This window comes from Lissotriton vulgaris, chromosome 9, assembly GCF_964263255.1.
Source record: "Lissotriton vulgaris chromosome 9, aLisVul1.2, whole genome shotgun sequence".
NCBI lineage: Eukaryota > Metazoa > Chordata > Amphibia > Caudata > Salamandridae > Lissotriton > Lissotriton vulgaris.
In genome coordinates this window covers 894,234,716-894,258,153 of record NC_141697.1, presented here as the reverse complement: position 1 = coordinate 894,258,153, position 23,438 = coordinate 894,234,716, and the positions used below count along the sequence as shown (strand labels likewise).

Genomic DNA, 23,438 nt, shown 5'->3' with positions numbered 1-23,438 from the left:
AAGTGTTGAGTCGAGGGATACCGAGCGGAAACAATACCGACGAAGGTAGAAGGTTTTTGGCCTTAGAAAGTTGAAAAACTGCGGTCTCGAAGTTGAAGTTGTTGAAGTGCATCCGTACCCAATGGCGGAGGAAAACAATCTGAAGATGGAGAAGATGCCCATGTGCACTGTAGTCCAGAGGAGGAGTCACCTATCTTGTGATACTTCGAAGACTCTTCCAAGACTACAAGGTGCAAACATCCGGACCCAACACTAGGGGCCGATCTATGCTAACATATAAATTCAGCAGCCCACATGCCTTGAACATTTAGTCTCTCAGAAAATAATTATTTGGGACACAGGTTAACCAACGCCGGGATCAAACACAGTGTCTGGTTAGCCCCATTGTCAATCTTCTAGCTCCACAGAATAGGGAAGACTTGGTCACTTTCTTTGGACTAGCAGATTATTATAACAAATTTTTGCTGAACTTGGCTGCTCACACTTTTGCCATGAGGGATCTTTTGAAGTAGAGGGTCAGATTGTCATGGACCTTGCAATTTAATTCGGAGCTCCATGACGTCAAAGAAGCCTTGACTTGTGCCCGGTCCTTAAAATGTTTAGATACAACATGTGCCTTTATACTTGTAACGGATGACAGTGCAAAAAGGCTTGGGTGAGGTTCTTGTGCAAATAAAACAATGGCAAAGAGGTGACTGTTTTGTACCCAAGGGCCTTTTTTAGTTCTGAAAATCATTAATCTGATCGAGAAAGAGACCCTGTGTAGAAGTCGGATCATAAATCCCTGAAGGATATGTTTGCAAAGAAAACTCTGGGTGTCGTTTCTTCAAGAATTTGTAGATGGGTGGTGGCCCTGTAAGATATGAATTTCAAAGTTTTATACATTCCGGGTACAGAAAATAAGGTAGCCGATTGATTGTCTAGATTGGTGTCACTGAAGAGAAAAAGAAAGCGGCACTAAATCAAAAAATGACCATTTTTGAGAAACTGAATAAGGCTCCACCCGAGCAAACACCAGCAACTGCTTACACCTCCATGAGGCTTTGGTCCTGATGAGAACCCCCTCATTGGCGGGGTTCGAAACACGTAGACCTTCAGATAAGCCAAACTATCATTTGTATTTTTTCTTGCACGAAATGATTTGTTCATGATTAATGATTCATGCAAGTTGATAAAGTTTATCAGAATGCCATAAAAATGTATAAAAATATATATATATTCGCATACTTGTAGGAAAAAGTTCTCCCTATTGATAAATTGTTTGTTTGGTTTATTGTATATGTTGTATTATAGAGGGATGTGCATGAATGTAGTATGTTTGATAAAGAATGTTTGATGTGATTGTGTCGTATTGTTCAGTATTTCGTACAGTTCATTGTGGGCTTGTTGTGATCGGTTTCGTACATATGTAAAAAACTGATAAATGTTCTTTCTAAAAAATGAAATAAGATTTCAAAATAAAAAGCAATTCATGAGCTTTATGGTATAGTGATGGTTCATTCTTATACCAGAGAGGACATAGTATAGGAATTAGTAGCAGTATTGACAATTGTTTTTGGTTGTAGTATAAGTGAGCTCAGCCTTGCTGCTTAACCTCATGGCTGCGGATTGAATTCCTCCCCTGTGCTGGACAATGCAGAACAGGGTGTGGTCGTGACGGAACCATTCTGTCATCAGCACAGCTCAACCGTGACTGATGACGGAATGGTTCCGTCACCAGCATCGAAGGGGTTGAGCCAGACCCTTTTTTGATATTTAGGTTTTGTAGCGGGAGCTTTTCCGCGAGGTCTATTGAAGATCACTGTAAACTATAGTGATAGGAGACTAGGGTGCTCTAGTTCTCTTTCAGACTAATGGGTTGTTGGTCACTAAGGATTTTTGTGTTATTGTATCATATTTTTTGCACTCTTCGTGGTGGTGATTTTTTGGGCACTCACTTTTGTTCATGTCCCTTTCTAATTTTACTTTTCTTTCCCTCCGACCATAAGCGAAAAAGACACCTTCGCCTATAGCGAAGATCACAGTAAAAAATTATTAAGTGCTCCGCCAGTGTTCACATCAGCTTCTCTTAGTACAACAGCAAAGTTTCAGAACGAATCAGACAAAACTTCGACTCAAAAAGAAACAGATCAGGACTGATCTGCAGGGTCACTTTTACAACATCTAAGGGAGGGTACAATCCCTGGAGGTCTGCAAATTAAAAATATTCCAGTGATTTTTACGGATGACCTAATGGTCCTGACTGTAGAGACAGCTCTAAGAATTTCTAAAAAAAGAACTGGAAGAAATCGAAGCACTGGAACTAGAAATTAAAGGAAACAAAGATATTGCAGACTCTAAAACACTACTTGAGAAAGTTGAAAAGGAAATCTCGGATTTCAAGGACAATACTATAAATCAAAAAAATAATCAGTTTGATGAAGACCAAAAGAACGTTTCTTTGGACATAGTCTATCCTTATCTACAAGCTGATTTTTATACTAAATTAGAATCAAGGAGGTACCAGACGGACAACCAGGGACGGTCACAAAATCCATTTCATTTTCTAAGACTTCTTCCTCTTCAGAAGGAGAATCTGATAGAGGGGACAACCGCAAAAACAGGAATAGGAAATGGAACACCCAACAAAACTCACAGGGGCCTTTTTTAGGCAGAGGCCAATCCAAACCACGAGGAAGAACCAGGTTCAACAACCAACCCTGGGAAATGACAACCCGGCGCCAACATTACAATAACTAGAGATCTCGCCTATTTACAACTTGTCAAACAAAATCTTGACAAATGAAGAAAAAAGCATCCTCAACAAAGGATTAAGTTTTGTTCCAACAAAGAAAAACGGACTTTGTTAAACTCAAAATGGAATTTATTGAATTCTGTTGACAGCTAAGATTACGACTCTTCTTCTTGGATAAAAACAATCCCAAAACCATGGAAGTGACAGGTCTATGGAGGAAATAGATTTTTTTGTCCGCTTGCCAACCAAGTCCCAAAAGAAATCTTGACTTTGAAAAGACTGTTGTCAGCCATTTCAGAAATGGAAAAGACAAGAAAATACCTGAAATACAATATTTTAAAAGAAGAAAAGGAAGCCTTGTCAGCCCTTAAGAATGACCCCAAAGTCACTATTAAGCAGGCTGACAAAGGGGGCTCAATCGTGGTATGGGACACCAACGACTACATCAAAGAAGTGCGCAAACAGCTAGACTATTTAAATTGTAACAGAAAGATCTCCAAAGATCCTACTAAAGAACTACAAGGTCAGCTTTTTTCATTACTAAAGGAAGGATTTGATCAAGGCTTTTTAGGACAAAAGGAATACGAATTTTTACAAAATAAATATCCACGGACACCAGTAATCTACGTATTACCTAAAGTTCACAAAAATCCAACTCAACCACCTGGACGCCCTATCGTTTCAGGGTGTGACTCTGTTAGAACCAATTTCAAAATATGTTGATTGTTTCCTCAAACAATTTTTACCTGAAGTTAAATCATATCTCCAGGACACAACTGATTTTATTACTAAAATACAGGATGTCCAATTTACAAGAGATAAAGATTTATTAGTGACATTAGATGTCACCGCGTTGTACACGCAGATTCCCCAAGATGAGGCCCTGGCTGTGCTAACTCATTTTCTAGATAGCAGAGAAAGCCCATTCAGAGTACCCACTGAATTTATTGTAGACCTGGCTGCATTTGCACTGAAAAAGAATTACTTTTCTTTTGCCAACGATTTCTTTTTTCAAATAAAAGGCGTGGTAATGGGGTGTCCCTTTGCCCCAGAATTGGCAGTGCTGTTCATGTATGAAGAGACATTTGTTCATAATAACAACCCATTTTCTGAGTATATCACAACCTGGATAAGGTTTATAGACAACATTTTTATGGTTTGGACCGGTAGTGAGGAACAATTACAATCCTTCTTTAATTGGCTTAATTTAAGGACACATGATATACAGTTTAGTATATCCCAATCTACCTTCAGGATTCCATTTTTGGATGTGGAGGTTTATAGTGAAAACGAAGGATTAGCTACAACACTATACAAAAAAACCAACGGACAAATACATCTTTGCTTTTCACTAGCAATCACCAGAGGAGTTTATGCGAAAACTTGCCATATGGGCAGTTTCTAAGAATACGCCGTAACTGTACACACAAAGAATAATATTTCAAACATGCTACCAATCTGGAAGATAAATTGAAAGAACGAGGTTACCCAAAAAAACTGGTCAAAGGGGCTATGAAGCGCGCCTGGTGGACCCCGAGGGAGACTCTGCTAGAAAGAAAAAAGAAGAAAACTTTGTGTAGACAAGTTTGTGTGACTACCTTCTGCCCAGATTCCAATATGTTGAAAAAAAACATTGCTCAAAATTGGCATCTTGTTAAACCCCTGGATGAAAGCTTTAAAACTATGCCGCTTTTCGCCTTCAAAAAGGAAAGCAGTATATCCAACTACATAGTAAGGGCGGCGGTGAAAAGAGAACCTAAGGCCACCTTAAGACAAATCATGGGGCTGGCACCTATCATAGGCCACCACAAATGTGGATCCTGTACGTGCTGTGAAAGCACTGTTGAAGGCGCCATTTGCAGCCAAAAAGGAACGCACTGGAAACAGGACACTCTTTCCAAATACAAAACTAAGTTTGTAGTTTATGGAATCACCTGCCCATGTGGAATGCTCTACATAGGGAAAACCAGTCAGGAGATCCGTCAAAGAATAACCCAACACAAGTGACGGATCCGTAAAAAAGTGGACACTGTACCGCTCGTCAACCATTGGACCAGAAAATCACACACGGAAAAGGACATAAAATGGACTGTTATTGCAAATGTGGAGATGGACCAACGTGGAGGAGATACAGAGCAAAAATAGTCTAAAAGGGAAGCATTTTTAATAGTCAAATTTGATACGGCGGTATAAGGATTAAACGAGATCTCTGAATTCTACAAATTATGAGAACTACGTTTCATAAATACATAAGTTAACACCATGGGACACTTTAACATCTGTCCTGCAGATCATCATCTTCTGGGGGTTCATAATGACTTTAAATATCTTACATGCGGACTATGGTTGCTAAAAGACACTGAATGAAAGGATCATCGTTATAACTCATTATTGATTTTTCATACACGTGATACAAACTTGATGTTGAGACAATGAGAAATAAAGTTTGCCCAATTTTAACAATTACATGTGGCATTATTAATCAAACAAGAACGTGAGTTTGTAGCAATTCAGGCTGACCAGGGACGATAAGCGAACTGCTCGAATTGATCAGCGTGAATTGATTCTGCATATTCGTAATCAATATAACTATCGTCAATAAAGCTCGCCCATTCAAAATAACCACATTCCCCAGCCACCCTATTGGGAATGCTCTACGATTTGTCCAGATCGCACTCCTCATCATTCAATATAGAACGGGTTTTTGAGAGAAACTACATCGCCCAGCAATCCAAGCGGGGAATGTTAATCTCCTCACATCACGTGACTGAACCACTCTGGCCAAAACCCGGCCAGGACCTTGTTCCATTAGGCGCATTCATTGGCCACATTCGAGTTGAGACCAAGGATTAGCTTTATTGCCACTCTGCCGGTAGGTTTTTTGATACTTTGTTAAAATCGGTAAACATCACTGTTTGATTGGATACTATACAGTTTACCAACCGAGTGCTCTTTACCCCCCAGGAGACAGAATACAATTCATCATAAAGGCACAGCCGGGAACGCCTTCTAATAAGGTAATTGACATCGGGCTTCGGCGTCTCATACCAGTTTAGTGTTCACGTTTCCAGAACGTTACCTTCATACGTACCTGTTCTTGTTTTCAGACACTGCTGATCAAACGATTGAAACCATTCTCCTATTGGAGTATTTCGTACAGTTAATTGGGGGCTAGTTGTGATATGTAAAAAAACTGATAAATGTTCTTTTCTAAAAATTAAAATAAGATTTCAAAATAAAAAGCAATTCATGAGCTTTATGGTATAGTGATGGTTCATTCTTATACCAGAGAGGACATAGTATAGGAATTAGTAGCAGTTTTGGCAATGGTTTTTGGTTGTAGTATAAGTGAGCTCAATCTTGCTGCTTAAGAGCCAGACCCTTTGATATTCAGCTCCATATTGGGGCATGTTTGGAGCCACAAATATGTTCTCCTTTGCACAACTGAGCCAGAAGTACGATTTACAAGTTTTTTTATCCTCCATTTATTGATACAACAAGCTTTGGAATACAAGGAAAACACCCTGTCCTATTTTCCAATCATAACTTACTGGAAGCAAAGATTACCATGGTGGAGATTGGCAGGAATGTGTATCTCACAGTTTTATAGAATTGTAATCATTAGTACGCCAGACCCCATGACTATACGGCGGAACCGCCAGGAAGCAGACATAGGAGAGCTAAATAAGTAAAACTAGGCCAAGGCAAAGATGGCAGCCTGACAGTTGGTCATCCCGACAGATTGCAAATCATACAATTCAAAAACATTTTTACAGAGTATACGATACACCAGAAACTTTGGAAGGATAGGGAGGGCCTTGGCGCTGGGATGCCTCTGGTGCCGTGATGCAGAAGGCACCTGGAGTCACACGGAGTGCAATGTCCAGTTATTTCCACTCATTGGACCAGAATCTTTTCAATACTACAGGAGGTGACTGGGTTGCACTTCGGAAGGGCCAAATATGGTAGTTTTCAGAGTATTCCTGGGTTAGGATGTGCAGATCCCGCTCTGGCTGGTATTGCTTCTACACTGCCCAAGCGGGTCATTGCCAGTCATTGTCAAGCCAAAGCGTTCCACCTACCCAGTCTCCTTTCGGGAATGGTTGCAGGGTATGGATTACAGCTCAATAGCAGAGGAGGCGGCTTATAGATCCAGTGGTTGTCTGCATAAGTATGTTAAAATATGGAGTATTTTTAAAGACTACCATCACATCCTTTGACCAGGGAAGGGGTTGCTTGCTCTGTAACCCACAGTCTACATACCATGAGTCCTTATTGTGGTGGAGGCAGGTGTGATTATATGGACATAGTGTACCTGTATAACCAATGGTATGTCTGGCCCTGGCACATTTTATATGTAATGCTGCAGACATCTTATTGACATTTCAATTTTGTTTTGAATACAAAAATTACTATAGAAAGGAAACAAAATGAATTGCTGTTCAGGAGTTGCATTGCACTTGTGTACAGTTCCAAAAGACCTGTGGGTTGGTGGTCAAACAAACATTTAGGACACCATTCCCACTGTGCTTAACCCAGTTCTGGAAGTTACTGGAACCGCACTCCTACACTTAAATCACCCAGACCTCATCATGTACATGACTCCAAGCTGTACAACTGTCTCATTGCCGGCCACCTATGCCCTGGATTCATATCAAGTTGCAATTCCTGGTACCACTATGCACATTGTTCGACGTCATCTAGTTGTCCAAGCATCTGGATTTTTAACACATGCAGGTACAACTCTACTCCATCACCCTATAACAGTATCATTGCAGGAATGCATTATACAAATTGAATTACCAAATGTACAATGTCTGTGTGCTAGTTCCTCAGCTTAGCATAGTTTTTCTGTAATAAACCTAGATCTTCCAGCTATCACTCATTGGCAAAGTCCTCCAAAACTGGCTATTATTTAGCAATGGTCAGTTTACTATATGTTGTGTGTTTCCAATTCACTTTAGGCTGCCTAGCATTCTCCATTCGTTAAAAAAAAAAAAAAAAAAAAAAAAAAAAAAAAACACACGAGAGGTCATATCAAAATCAGCTTTATTCGGTGCAACAAATCTCACCATAAAAGTATACTATAAAAAACATTCCTAAATTTACATTGTCATTCTGAATAATTTAAAATACAAATACACAAAAAGAATTTTTAAAATACATTTGTAAAATATTTTATCAAAAAGTCTGTGTAACCCTCATTAATCATTCTTGGCAATTTAAAGTGACTAAGGATTGGCAAACTACATTCGGTCGTGGGAGTTAAAGTACTGGTGCAAGAATACATAGTAAGACCTAGAATACAAAATGAACACCTTGATAAGGAATACATAGTTGAAAAAAGAGCGGCATTTAGGGATAATCATCTAAATTTTCATATAGCAATGCATCAAGATGTGAGTAATCTTTTGGTTTCCTGACTGCAAGTTGTATAAAACAGATTACAGTACTTATAATTTTCATATTTTGTAGACTACATACAAAATTAAATGCATATTTATATTTAAAAAGCATGTTTGATAAAAAGGAGGCTTTAAAACAGATTTCTGGAGATCCTTATAAAAGCTACAAAACAGAATAAAGTACATCGTGGATTGCATGGATTTTCCATCACAAGGACAATTTGGAAGTTTGACACCATTTTTCCACTCTAGGGAAAGCAACTAAATGATGTAATGTACTCATCCTTAGCCTTGTAAGGTAAAATCTCTGCTGTACGTTTTTCACCAATATTAAGAACGGCTGTAGGCCCCTCACAAAAGGTCATTCACAATATGACATGACAGTGTATTGTTGACTGACAGACCGGTCTTTCATTTTCCATTATTTTAAATATTTATGCTCAAGTTCCGGTTTGCTAAGTTCCTGTATAGAAAGGGGGTCTCTTCTATCTGTGTCTGATTAGCAGTATATAATTAAATCTTTTGTAAGTTTTGTTTTGGCCTTAGACCAAATGCCATGCCAAAAGGTGAGTTCTGCAACATTTGTGTCACTAATGTACAGAGCTGATAATTCTTTATGAATTATGTAGGTTGCGGTCCCATTGGGGACTGCCAATATTCTTTAAGAATTTATTTTCTTGGGTCTGTAGGGAGGGGATGTTAGACCTGCCCAAAATAGCAGCTCCATAACAGGCCCCTGACATATTTGCTCTGATAGAGTGCTAAGATTTCGCAAATGGGTTTATTACCCATCTTCGCTGAAAATCTAAATAATGCTCTCTATTGATCTTAAAAATGTCATATTACATATTAGTTATGGGAGTCCATGTACCATTCTTGATAAAAAGCAACCCCAAATAAGAGAAAGATGAGACTATTAATTAAAACTCCACCTACATGATGTTTATTTTTAGGCTTTTCGCCCCCACATCATTACAAAAGTTCACTTTAGATTTAATTTAAAATCGTCATGTACAGGGCAAAATATTCTATAAGGTTTTGTATGCCATTCGCTGTCCTTGATAGAAGGACAGCGTGGTCTGCATAAAGCAGTACGGGGGTCAAGCGGGTCCCAACTTTCGGAGCATCTACACTAAGATTTTGTAAAAAGGGGTCTACATTGTTAACATATAGAGAAAAAAGGAGGGGTGCTAATACACAATCCAGTCTAATGCTGCTCTTTACACTGAATCAGGTGTACATTCCCCCTCTTTCCATATTGTACCCTAGAAGTTAAATGGGTATAGATCTGTGATAAGTATGTAATTATAACAAGGGGGCACCTAACCCTTTCTGTGTTTGCCATAATTTGCTGTGATTGACTAAATCAAAGGTGCTAGCAAGGTCAACAAAACAGAGGTGTAGCGCCCCTTCCTTTGCTAAAGTATACTTCCCTATTATTAACTCTAAATTTAAACACTGCTCTACCGTCCCAATTCCTCTTCTGAAAGCATACTGTACATCAGTCACAATTTTTTCCTCGTTGGCCCAAATTTCAAGTCTTTCCAGCATTATGCGGCCCATCAATTTTGACGTGGAGTCAAGAAGAGATTGGGCGGTAGCAATTTGGCTTTCCTCCATCACCTTTTTTAAAAATCATTTCATTGATGCTTTCTACCCAGGTAGCTGGTAAATAAAGCCCCCAATGGTGGCATTAAAAACATTTGTACAATGGGTATTCATAAGTCCATATCATGCTTAAAAACATTGATTGGTACTCTGTCCGGGCCTGCAGCTTTACCATTCGCACGTTTGTCAAGCTACTTCAATCTCTTCTGGAGATATTGGTAAAGAGTTGATGGGTTCTACCATTATAAAGTTTCCTTTTGTTTTCTCACTTATTTTCACATCATCTGGGTTAAAAATGTCTTCAAAGTGGGCAACCCAGTCTTCTGGGGGTATCACAGTATCAATATTTATTGTTGTATTAACTTTAAAAAAAAAAGGGGTGACTGTTTTCCAAAAAAAGAGTCTTTAACTCTGCAGCCTGGATTAGTTTCTCCCACGCCCCTTTGCAGATTTCCCTTTATATTTCTTGCAGGGTATTTTTATATAATTTCCGCAAAGTAAAAATCCTTGTACGTTCTCTAGGGGTTTGCTTTAAAACCAGTTTCAAATCCCTATTTAGCTTAGAGCATTCATGATTGAACCATCTAGGATTAGAATCTTGTGCCTTATACTATCTTTTAATACTTAAATCGCCAGCAATTTCAATTATAATTTTATAAAAAGCAGTTATGATCCCCTGGCTCTGCCAGTACTATCCAGACAAGTGTCTAAATCATTTTGTATTGGTCTCCAAGTTTTGTCATAAATATGACCGGGCTTACTCCAGACCATTTTATTGACACTCCCTTGTTCCCCTGCGTTTCAATATAATTTTCCAATCTCTTATACTGTTCTTTTTGGATCAGTTTTAATCTTAATGATACTGTTAAGGGGTGATGGTCGCTAAATAAACTGGTGTTAATCAGTACATTTTCCACCAGTTCGCTACAGTTAGCCAACAAAATAAAATGGTGTATAGTTGAGGATGACCTTGCTCCTACGTATGTTGGTAGGTTAGTTCCCCTCCCACAGGGGTGGGTTCCAAGATTGCCAGAACATTTATGCACCACATTATTCATGGATTCCACATACAGATCGTGGGGGAAGTGGGGGTATCCCGTCTCCTAGGTGGTCACAATATCCACAGGGCTCCCCCACTTCGTAGGTACATTTACCACAGTTAAAGTCCCCTGTCCACATTAATGCATAGTCCCGGTCTATCCCCTCGAGGAAGTAATCCAGATCTTTTTCAAGCCACCCAATTACTTTACTCTTGGATTTATCAAATACATAATTATAAAAAATGTATTATAATGACAACCTGCTTTCCTTCCGATTGCAGAAGCAAAAGCTGATCATATTGCAAGTGAGAGGACCTAATCTCAGCCCTCAGTAAAGTGGTTAACTACAACAGTGTTACAGCTACACATGGTTAATACCACATAAGAAAAATAACACGCACAAATCAACACTCAAACAAGCATTAGTAAGGTGAATGCTCTGTACCCGCTATAAATTGGGCAACATAGGTGGTCGCAGTGCCGACACAGCAGTGGAGTGAGATAAGAGATCAACCCCAGTAAGAGGGCAGAATGAGGGACAGCATGGTCAGGGCAAGGCAGAAAGTGTGCCTAGAGCAAGTGTCCTAACAGGATTGGCGGGTAGTAGTGTTTGGTGTCTGTTTACAGGCCTAAAAACAATCTATTCCGCTCGAGTTATTTATATGACCTACTCCTCCGTGCTGGTGACTGAACTTAAACTGAAAAGAACAGGTGGTCTGTTCATTTAAAAAAAAAAATGAAGCAATAAAGACTGATTGGTTTTATTCGTGACACATTTGCTGTCTGTTCAAGGACAGAGGGCAAATGGCAGTTTGTCTTTTCACTAATTGATGCTTATTTTATTAAGGCAAATGGGGTTTAATTTTCCCCTTATTACAGTTAGAGGTTTCTATGAAGTGATCTGACAATTATTGTGAAACAAAAGGCTATAAGGTGTCCGCTTTTTTCCAACTGAACATTTAAACAGCTTGTACATATACAGTACAAATATTTTAAAATATTTCAGGAATTACAATAGGACAGTTTTGAAATTCAGAAATGTGATGCAAACAAAGATTTAAATAGCAACAAAACAAATCAGAACACTACATGGTGATGTGCAAATGACAATTTTAGAAACTCAATTTCTAAACATTGTTTGCACACTATACAGTTTTATCGGTGGTAGCATGTCAGAGGAAAATTGTGGCCATTTCAATTGAAAATCTGCTGATTGCAAATGAGGGTGCTACCACTTCATGCTTGAGGTATGCATTTATTGAAAGGGATAGTTTCTAAGCACGATTTAAGAAACATTCCTGCTTCCGCCCTGCAGTCAGTGGTCACGTGTATCACATATGTGGCTAGGTTTGTAATATATGGAGCAAAAGTTTAGTCTATTAAATCAAATAAAAATGTTGTGTACATCAGACACGCTGAACTCGAATATTTGCAGGTGCTCTTTCAAAATGTGACAAGAAAATTGTGACTCAATGAATTAAAATATTTGCCTAGGATCACATAATTTGAAAGCAGTTTATGGGTCTACAAATGTATAATTAGGTTGAACAGATTACTTAAGTCACTGTAACTTCAGGTCTAGTAACTTATGATTTTTCGAGGCTTAGTTTATTTACCCATATTGGAGAAGGCAATTTGGCAGATAAAACGTAGACAGTATGGAACCATCCAAACAGTCTGATGCTCACAGCTCCAGGAATGCCCCCTGGCGGGCAGGTCTCCTCAGGTTCTGGTATAGTACCCTGAGTTACCAAGAAAAATAAGGGTTAACAATACACCCATCCAGTGGTGCAGCATGGTACCTCTATGAGGACAGTATAGTCCCCCAAACATTCAGATGGACAGTGGCCTGGAACCCAATAGAGAAGGAGAAGAGGTTCAACTCTAGAAGGGAGAATAGTAACCCTGCCAGAGCGCTGCCTCAGTTGAGCACCACCGCCATTTGTAAGTCTTAAACTTGCACAGCTCATTAAGGTTTCTGATGGGTCTTGTCCTATATATCTGCAGTCCGCTAGGGGATTTGTGGGGACGCCGGTAGAGGACTGCGAGGGGAGACAGAGGTCGCCGCCGGCTTAAGAGTACACTGATCAGAGTTTGAGCAGACTCTTGTATCGCCCGTGCACAGGTCAGCCTGTTTCACCCTGTAAGGCGTTTTCACACTCCCTGCTGGTCTAGTCCATGATCCTGGAGCTATTGAACCAGTTTATACTGTCTCACTTTGCCCGTCAGGGAGAGAGTCTCATGCTTTTGAATGGATAATGTTTGCAACAACAAAATTGGTGCAGTCTCAACCTCGCTTGGTTCGCTGAGAGCAGTTCACTGCAAGGCAGGCCATTCCACGACGGAGGTTGTGTCTCACGCTTTTCAATGTCCCGGGTATTGCAAGTGAGCTCGTGTGTACGGTGGAGGCTCAGATTCGTGTTGCTCACTCAGTAGACATGAGGCGCTCTGCACAGTTAAACGCTGTGTCTCTCGCACTTTTGGAACAATTTGGGAAGCTTTTTTGAAAAAGAGGTCAGAGCGCTGCAAATATTTATTTAAGCAGTTTTATATAGCGCAGAAATTACCCAAAGGTGTTAGGGTGCTTTACAATTGCACCGTAGCATTACATAAAATTCCCTTAATAGTCATATAGTAAGAAATCTCCCGTGCGTCCTGACCCTGCCCCAGCTGCCACTGCTGAGGAAGTTCGAGGCCCTCCACCAGCCGCAGGCTACCACCTGCACCTCATCCCTGGTGGCCAGTGGTAGGCCATAGGTAGGTTTGTTCATCCTCCGCTTTATTGCTTTTATTTTATTGCCTGTATCTGCATTGTTGTCTGTGACTGCTGTGGTCTGTCTTCCCCCGCTGCTTGTACGTGGTCCATGCCCCTTTATCTTCCCTCTATTCCCCTCGCTGTCCCCATGCTCTCTCTGCCAGTCTTTCCTTCTGTACCCCTTGCTGCCCCAGTGTCTCCGTCCGGTTTTCCCTTCGGTTCCCCTCACTGCCCCAGTGTGTCTGCCCGGTTTTCCCTTCTGTTCCCCTCGCTGCCCCCGTGCCTCTCTGCCCGTTCTGCCTTCTGTTCTTACGTGCCCTTGAATTTCTGTGTTCCGTATTTTGCCTCTGTGCCACTAATTTTTCCGGTATTTGTGCCTTTTTGCCTTCTGTGCCACTCGTTTTGGTGCCCATCTGCCCTCTGTTCCACTCGTTTGTGCCCTTTTGCCTTCTGTGCCACTCGTCTCTCTCGATTTTGTAAAAAATGTTCCTTCTGTTACCTTAGTTGTCCCTCACTGCCCTCGCCGCTGCATCCCCTGTGGCCCCACCCCCTTGATGGCCCACTCCCCATTCGCTGCCCCCACCTCCCAGCTGCTCCTCCCTCCCACCTCCCAATATATACCGGCTGCGCCGAAGGCATGCCCAAGGCTAGCCCGTCTGCGCCAGTCTGTGCCTGGACCACGCCCAGAGCCAGAACTCCTGGCCACCACGACTACCCCCAGCACGTTCTCAACTCCGGACGGAGCCACACCTGCTTCAAGGCCGCACCAAAACGCACACACGACCCCTTCACCTGCCAGAACTGCAGCTACACCAGCCTCAGAGCCGACGAACAACCTGCCAAGAAAGACCCCAACCACCTCCTCGACTACATCCTCCACGGAGACCTGAACTTTCACCTTGAGAACAACAACAACAACTCCACAACCCTGATCGATAACCTGGCCAACCTCAGACTGAAGCAACTCGTCACAACATCCACCTACTTTGCCGGCCACATGCTCGACCAGGTCTTCTCCAAGCCCGCACGTCTGTCAGCCACACCACTGAACTCCTCTGGACCGACCACCGCTGCATCCACTTCGCCTTCCATAAGCCCACCACACACCACCGCACCCAACAGATCCCCGCCGCTACTGGAGCAAAATCACCAAAGACCAACTACACACAAAGCCACGCAACACACAAGGACGCCATCCGCAACCACCACCACCTCCTCAGGGCGGCCAAGAGGATCTCCTTCAAAGACCGCCTCAACAACAACGCACACAATAGCAAGGAGCTCTTCAACATTGTGAAGGAACTCTCCAACCCAGCTCCAACATAAACGACATCCCGCCGCCATAAGCCCTTTGTGACTCCCTCGCCACCCGCTCCCACGGCAAGATAGCAGACATCCACGACAGCTTCAACACCCTGACAGCCCCAACAGACCCTCTGCACACCATCGACCACGACTCCCTGCTAGCCTGGGCCAGCATGAGCATCGATGACACCATCAAGCCCATGCGCACAATCCACTCCGGCTCTCCGTCAGACCCATTCCCACACCAGGTCTTCAACAGAGCAAGCAGTTCCATCGCACCCCACCTGCGCAACGTCAATCACTACCTCGAGACCACGACCTTCCCAGAGAAATGGAAACACACCAAGATCAACGCCCTACTCAAAAAACCTAAGGCAGACCTCAAGAACTTCCGGCCCATCTCTCTGCTCCCCTTCCCGGCCAAGGTCATCAAGAAAATCGTCAGACAGCTAACAGGATACCTTGAAGAAAACAGAATCCTTGACCCTTCCCAGTCAGGGTTCCGCAGCAACCACAGCACTGAGACTGCCCTCATCTCCGCCACCGATGACATCAGGACCCTGCTGGACAAAGGCGAGGCCGCAGCACTCATCCTCCAAGACTTCTCTGCCGCCTTCGGCACAGTCTGCCACCGCACACACCGCAGTGATCAGAGACAAGACTCTGGATTGGACCACCTCCGTCCTCTCCGGCAGAAACCAGAGCATCCACCTCCACCCATTCCGTTCCAAAGCCTCCGAGGTAATTTGCGGCGTACCCCAGGGATCCTTCCTCAGCCCAACGCTGTTCAACATTTATATGGCCCTGCTCGCACACGTAGCCTGACAGCACAACCTCAACATAATCTCCTATGCCACTCAGCTGATCCTCTCCCTCACCAATGACCCCATCACCGCCAAAACCAACCTCCACGAAGGAATGAAGGCAGTTGCCGACTTGATGAAGACCAGCCGTCTGAAGCTGAACTCTGACAAGATGGAGGTCCTCATCCTTCTCCCTCCTCATCGCCAAGACATGGAACACCCTCCCACTGAGCCTACGACAGACCCAAGACCTGCTGACCTTCAGGAGGATACTCAAGACCTGGCTGTTCGATCAGTAGCGCCCCCTCCTCCAGCACCTTGAGACCCTCGCGGGTATGTAGTGCGCTTTACAAATGATTGATTGATAACACAATCACATCACAAAAACATGTATGCTGGCGAAATACACGGCAGATAAAGAATCCATGGTAACTAGCTTGGAAGCCTTTAACACATGCTCTGACAATAAGGGTGACAGCTATGTTCTACGGCATTCTCTGTCACCATTGTTAAGGCGGACTCGTTTAATTCATTTGGTTCAAGACAAGTTCTGGAAGAAGGGAGGGGGCAATGCTTAGATTTCTTGATTCCTATAACTTAAACTGGATTCTCCTCCTTGCAAATCTGAGGATGTGGACTCATGCCCAGTCACTGGCCTCGATTGAGCTCATATCTGGACCAGTACAAAAGATAATGTCACATCCGTGCCTGGATGGGCTACAGACAAATCATCAACAACACCATGAGGAACTTGTGCAACAAGTTCCAAATACTGCAATTTCGTTCTGGAAAAACCATTTCTCCGCTACAGTAGGCCCACTATCACACCTACCTGAATGACCGTTTTGTTAGGGTATTAGAGTGCAGCTTGAAACAATGGGATTCAATTCCTAACACTTTATGATCTGATAAGCGCAAAGTGAATTCTAATCATGGAGTGTCTTTCTGTGATTGTCAGGTGGTCCGCAAAGCCTTACAGTTGGAGGCAGCATGCAAGGGAAATTGTTGCCCATGCCCAAAATCTTATGATACACACAACTTCACCAAACAGAATACTTAAATCACCAGCTGAAAAGCCAACACTAAATTCTTTTCAAGTAGGAATACTGCAGGAATTATAGGTAAGCAGCCCAGCAGAAGAACTTGCAACAATGGGGAAAAACATGTGTAGTTCTGATCCAGCTGTCCTACATTCCTCACTACCCTCTCCCTTCTGTGAACTGCACATAACATGGAACACAAACGATATCAACAAAACAGTGTCTGAAGTTCGTAAATCATCAGCCTAGATGGTAAGGGCTCAGGTATCTGCACATGAAGATGGTCAGCACTACCAAGGCTGCTTATTATAGCTGAATACAAAACAATTTGCAAGCCAAGATCTTTGACTAGGTAATTAGAGCAGCCCCAATATTTTCAATAAAGAGCACAGGCCTGTCCTTTGTTACCAAATTTAAATGCAGTAAAGATTGTGACCGACACCATTTGTTTCCATCACTGGGCCTTAGTGCAATGGCGACGTTGAAGCGGTTTGATCAATTTTGATCACATTTTCAAAGTCCAAACATCTTCACTCATGAACCATTGTGGTGAATTCCATTTCAAGGCCAGCTTGAAAAGCTCAGGTTCCAAATGGTGTGATGAACCACAAGTGGATAAGCTTGGATCTTAGGTGTGGATTAAGGGAGCTAGATCTTTGATCCATGTACGCCCAAAAATCTTCTTCCTCGTTTTATCCTACTGAATGAACATTAGATGATATGATGGACATGCTAGGGGCGGGAAGAGGAGTAGGGGGCTGTGGAGTGCTAGTTTCACTGATAAGGAGAGTCTTAAGTACATAGTCAAGAATTTGATCCTAGCATCTACTGGAGCAAATAAGTCTTTAATGGTAGAAGTTAGGTCGTCCCGCCTGCATTTGTAAGGACGAATTTGGTTGGTGATTAAGTCTTGCCAGCAAGAAGCTTAAGAAAGCCACAGTTGACGTTAAACTAGTCAAAGCATGCCAGAAAGAAGGGTTTGTCAGTCTGAGTAATATGAACGTAGGAAAGGGATGACTTCCCTCATGAGAAAGGGATCCAAGTTCAGAGTTAAGTACTCTGTTGACAAGTTTGAAAAGGCAAAATCACCACAGAAAGTTAGGGAAGCACTAAAGTTGCTTATTTGGTGATAAGTGTTTGGAGTACTGGAGGGGTTGTGAGGTCAAACACAGGCCCCTACAGTGGACATATTGGTCCACTAAACCTCCAGACCGGCATATGGTCCAAGCAGGAGGTATTTTGGTTAGGTTCTATAGGACGCTTTCTAGGAGAGAGTGGATTTCCAAGTGATCATCTCTTAACCTCCAAACTACAGGTAAACAGTGATTAAAAATATCTTCAACCACCTGAACCCAACAGGAAATTTTACCCTCACTGACCATTAACAACCAATCTGCACCAAGCCACCTGGTGACATAGTTCAAACTTGACAACTCAAACCCCAAAATGCATAAACCAATATACATCAATGGCAAGGTGCAAGGGCTCTGAACCACTATGCCTGCCATGCCCCCCAGCTTTGTTACTCATGCCCTATCGAATTATTGTTTTCCCTAAAGTGGCTGATACTAAAACAGCGTACACAGTTTAAAATCTTAGTTAAAAATTTAGTTACGAAATAAGCAATTTAGGGGCAGCTCTCTCCACTCCTTTTGAATCCAGTTCTCATCCTAGACTAGAAACTGTCCTGATCTTCAGTAAAGAGTCAAAACATCCTGGCTCTAAAGGCAACTAGCAGCTTCACAAGTTAAACGTCCTCCATATACTCTTCAGACTACAATTTCTTCATCTTCTGAATTCTCTGCTCCACACTAAACCACAGACTGTTAGGTCTATGTTCCAGAGATTGCAAAAGTGCACCCTTTAGACCATTGCCTTCTCAGGTAATAACTGCTATACAAAATCCAAAAGCAAAAAATACTACATAAGTCGTGCAAGTTTACAGTACCCCTTGTCAATGGTAAAAATGTATGGAACTTTTTTTGTGTGGGGTGTGGGGTGTTATGCGATATAAAACAGTTTCATAAAACATAGATTATCTATAGCCCAACTCGGACACCAGGTGATTCTCAAACAGGAACCTATACAGAAACTCTTAACTGATAAGGACAAGGCAACAGCTTTCTAATAACACAGAAAACATAGGACTCTTGGTCAAATACAATGTCTTCCATACACTTAGTTCCTGAAGTTGGAGTGCCAACACCTTCAATGCACAGCTACAAGGAAAATAGGTTTGTTGCAGGATTCACAGATCTGCAATGTTGAGGACTGGCTGTGCCCGAAAGCCTTTTTTTTTGCAGCTTAACAGTCACAATGAAGATCAACAGCATTCCACCCAAACTTGTAGCAACCAATGTGGTCACTGCACATTTCTCACAATGCCACGTCACCGTGAGCAAGCTGACTACACAAACAAGTGGACAGCCTTTACTGAAATGTGAAAAGCTGCCAAAACATGCTTTTCTAAATGCTACCGTACTTACAAATTAGACCTTGCGTGCTCTGACAATGCCTTTCATAACCTACCTAACCTGTAGCACCACTAAGTTTAAACTGCAGTTACCATGAGAAACCACGCCCCTGGTAACACAACACCCTAAAAACACAAAGACATGCACGCTGGAGTAATACATAATAGATAAAGTATCCATGGTAACTAATGTGGAGGCCTTTAACATATGTGAAGTAATCAGGCTGACACAAAATATTCAGTAGACCTTTAGTTTAATGACAGTTAGCCTCCACAGCTCCCAGGATACTGACAGGCAGTAACAGTACAGCAAGTATTCAAACTTCAACATTCTATTGTCATGGGGATGACATCATAGGTCCTATGTAGAGGGATTACTACAACATTTAACTCCTTTCCCAAAAAAATAAAATACAAATAATGAACAGAGGATTTCATAAATCCTAATACTAATACAATAATAAAAAATAATAGTGAAATGCATATTATAAATCCATGCGAAAAGGAGTAACACGAATCCTACCACTTCTACGTGGTGGAACATATTTCAAAGATAAATCAACAGAATCCAGATTTGCTTTTGGAGAAAGTCGAATTCCTAGAGTGCTTGGAACAAGACCTAACTGGGACACAACTCTCTCGTAGTTTGTAGACGCGAGAGATTCCACCAGCTTTTCCCATTGACTCCTACAGCACAGCTTGCAACAGCATCAACTTTTACAGGTGGACTGAACTTTGATAACCCTTTAGGTACATTGTGAGGGGACTTGATCTTGATCCAATCACCCACAGAAATTTTAGACTTGAAATCTTTAAAATTGCAAGAAATGAATTGCTTAGGAGAGCAAGCTACGTCATCTGACGATCCCCTCTTGGTGAGTGAACCCCATTTCTTCATCCAAGCAGGACACAAGTGAAAAGAAGCTTCTCTGCCCCTAAGGAGTTTAAAAGGACTTGAACCTGTAATCGTACTCGGGAGTTGTGCGATGTGCCCAAAGCATACTTTGTTCTGCTTGCTTTATCTCAATTCTCGAAGAAACATCCCATTGAATACATTCTACATAAATTCGGTTATTGCGTTGAATGAAACCATTAGCTTGTGGATGATAAAGAGCCACACGCAGGTGAATGATACCAGACTGGCTTAAAAGAAAAGCAGACATTTCTCTTGAGGTGATCTTCTTTGTGCAAGGGTCTCTGAGCTCAGCCCAAACAAGTTTTGTCCTCACTGGTGCAGTAGGACCACAGCGGGCGGAGGCAGCATTGTGCAAGGGAGACAGGCCCTATTCAGGTGCAAGGAAAACTACTCTAAATGCTGCCAAGGTCTATTTAGCTTAGATCTAAGCCATCCAGGAAGGGCCAGGCACACCTCAATCCTCACAGTGGCTGTCTACAGTGAATGCACATCCCCAGCCCCTGTCACTTCAAAACCAGACAGTCAATCCACAAACGGGCAGAGGCACACTGAATGGTTAAATGGGAAAATACCTACTTTCTAAACACACAATTTAAAAACCATCTTTACTAAAAGATGTGTGATTAAATTCGGAGTTGAGAGCCTAAACCTTAATCTTCCATCTTGCCCCGATGAGAAGTCATAATTATAAGATGTTGCAAAGTATCTCTCATTGTATCCTATGGGACATATAGCCTTTCAATAGTGAACAAGCATTGGAAATGCAATAGATCTCGCATTAGAAAAGTTGGAGCTATTGGTCTTGTAAATGACAAATATTGTATTTGTTGGTTTTTTTAAATCGCTAAATTGATATCTTTGTCATTTACAAAGTAACATGGCAGGGATGGAGAGCTGGGTTTGCAGCCTGGTGGAGGAGTTTGTGGTTGGGCAACAGGACAGCAAAGCTGCAGAGGTGGCAGCAGGTACGAGAGGCACAGGGGCATCGAGCCGATGAAATGGCATTCAGTTGATTAACGCATGCCTTACTTTCAGGCAGGCAAGAGCAGACTGCACGTTTCCCAACCACAGAGTGTTGATTCATTTCTCAGGGGTGCATTTCATGTATGGGCATAAAAGTATATGGTTTGTTTTCACGACCGATGCACGTCAACTGCTATATCCCCTTAACCTATTGGCACGATTTATCATTTTAGATAAGGTATGCTCTGCAGCGGTTGCAGTTAAGTTGCATGTTGAGTACAACTTGTTCATAACCTATACAAGGGTTGCGCGCTGAGTAAACTATGTTTTTAACTGATTGCTTGTTGAGTTGAGTGCTTGTCAATAGGGCCCCAACATACCATTCGCCCTCTTAAGTGTCCAAAAAGCGTTCTCATGAAGCCTGGACGATCCATTTCAATTCTAATTCATATGAATAATGTTTTGGTGGCAGTGAGAGTTTGTTAGCAGTGAGACCTTATTTAGGCCCGTAGAGTGTTTTGGCTTATTTGATGCTTGAAGATGATCCCACGAAGGTTACTTGATATGATGTCTGAGAGTCTTCATGGCAGTATGTCTCAATGGCAGCTTATTGTGGCGGAACTTTGGTTGGTGTATGTCTATGGAAGCTTTAAGTGTTAACATTGACTGTAAAGTGCATTGTGCCATGCCAAAAAACTGGATTCTGCTTGCTGTATTCTCCATGCCTACGTTAGATTGGGATGGATGTTAAGTTTACTTTTCTCGAGGCAAATTTGGTGGCCCCTAGAATGGGTGTTGCCCCATTCAACAACAACTGGTTCAAATATGTTCTCTCAATGTTTCAAGCTTTATTACAAATGTCACAAAAAGATGTTAATATTTCACTTCTGTTCTTGGATTTTCGTCACAATAAAATACACTGAACATAATCTTCACAAAAGTTTAAGCTATTGCCATTATAAATTACAATCACTTTTATTTAAGTATTAATTATTTAAAAAAATTAAAAGCCATTGTAATTTGTAATATCAATACATCTAAGTCACGTGAATACAAAACATGTTGCATTACAAATGCTATAGGTGTCACATTTGCGAAAGTTCTAACTATTGGCATTGTAAATGACAAAGCTATTAAATTATCTATTTTCAAAACAAACACATCAATAAAAAAATTGTCATTTACAAGACCAATAGCTCAAACTTTCCTAATGCGAGACCTATTGCATTGCAAATGCTTGTTTAAGGTTATGCTGTGTCACACGCTGACTAGATTGTGTATTTTAATAGATGCATATAAATAAAATTACACTAAATATAGTTTGATTGTGCTACTAAAGTCTATATTTTGAAATCACGTTTTTAGTTTCATCTTAAACCTAAAACGTTTTTGTGCTTTTGGTTGCAGCCCGTTTTATACGCTTTAAAATAAATAAACCGTTTAAAGTTTAAAATAAAGACTGACCTATGCAGAGTGCTTTCTATCACAGGCTATAACCTCGTACCACTAAAAATACACGTCATACTTCCCCACTGCACCAACCAGGATTGATTTTTGTGGCTCTCTGCTTCCACGTTGACTGCAGTGATTATATTAACCAACATAACGTAAAATAACGAAGTTCACACGAATAAGATTCACTTGCATTTATTCTTCATGTTACGAGGTGTATGGAAGGCTAACAAAATAGTTACAGGATATTTTGTTCCAAGTAATCACATATTTGAGCTTGCCCCACGATCACTGACCCCAGAACCCTTTGCACAGAGGATCAACGTTATAGTATTTTCTTGACTACACCTCGACAGCCGATTAAAATATCTTGCTCAGATTAGGCATTCTCTCAGGAGCCTACCAAGCTCTGGAAACCTAAGATGAAAATCATATTCCTAAATTTTCTACTAAACTGACACATGCAGAATTTTGTGCGTTCGATTTGGAATACAGAGAAATATACCCTCGCTCTCTAATGAGCCGCCGCGTTTCACACCCTCATCTTGCTGCAATTCCACCCAGAACTGCGTCTTCTTACCAGTAGACAACGTGTACTTTCACCGGCATGGCTACAGGACAGTATCACCGACTACAGATCGGACAGATTAAACTCCACTTCTATCAGCAACGCAATTCCTTACGTAAATAAAATCGCGCATGCTCCGTACAGGTATTTAAAAGGACATGTCTGTCCGCCCATGCAAGTGTAGACGAATCCATTTACAGAAACGAAGGGGTAGGGAGGGATACAAGAGTAACCAATTCAACGCGGGGGGGGGGGCTCTTGACCAGGAGGCAAGCCCTAAAACAATGGCATGCCTGACCATTTTTGAAGAACGTTGAATTAGTAATTTGGTTTACTTGGTGAAATATCCTCAACACCCCCCCCCCCCCCCAACACA

At 41.8% G+C, this 23,438-nt stretch overlaps 1 long non-coding RNA gene across 3 annotated transcripts in view; it reads right to left on the bottom strand.

Moving 5' to 3' along the window:
- LOC147692455 (uncharacterized) overlaps window positions 1-23,199 on the bottom strand; it is a 115,914-nt gene extending 92,715 nt beyond the window's left edge. The window contains exon 1 of one of the 3 annotated variants that reach the window (XR_015300033.1): window positions 23,075-23,199. This is a non-coding gene — a long non-coding RNA (uncharacterized LOC147692455). Of the gene's footprint in view, window positions 1-22,999; window positions 23,015-23,074 lie in introns of those variants that run through there. The other 2 variants (XR_015300035.1, XR_015300034.1) reach the window with 2 other exon arrangements.
- Window positions 23,200-23,438: the final 239 nt, after the last annotated feature.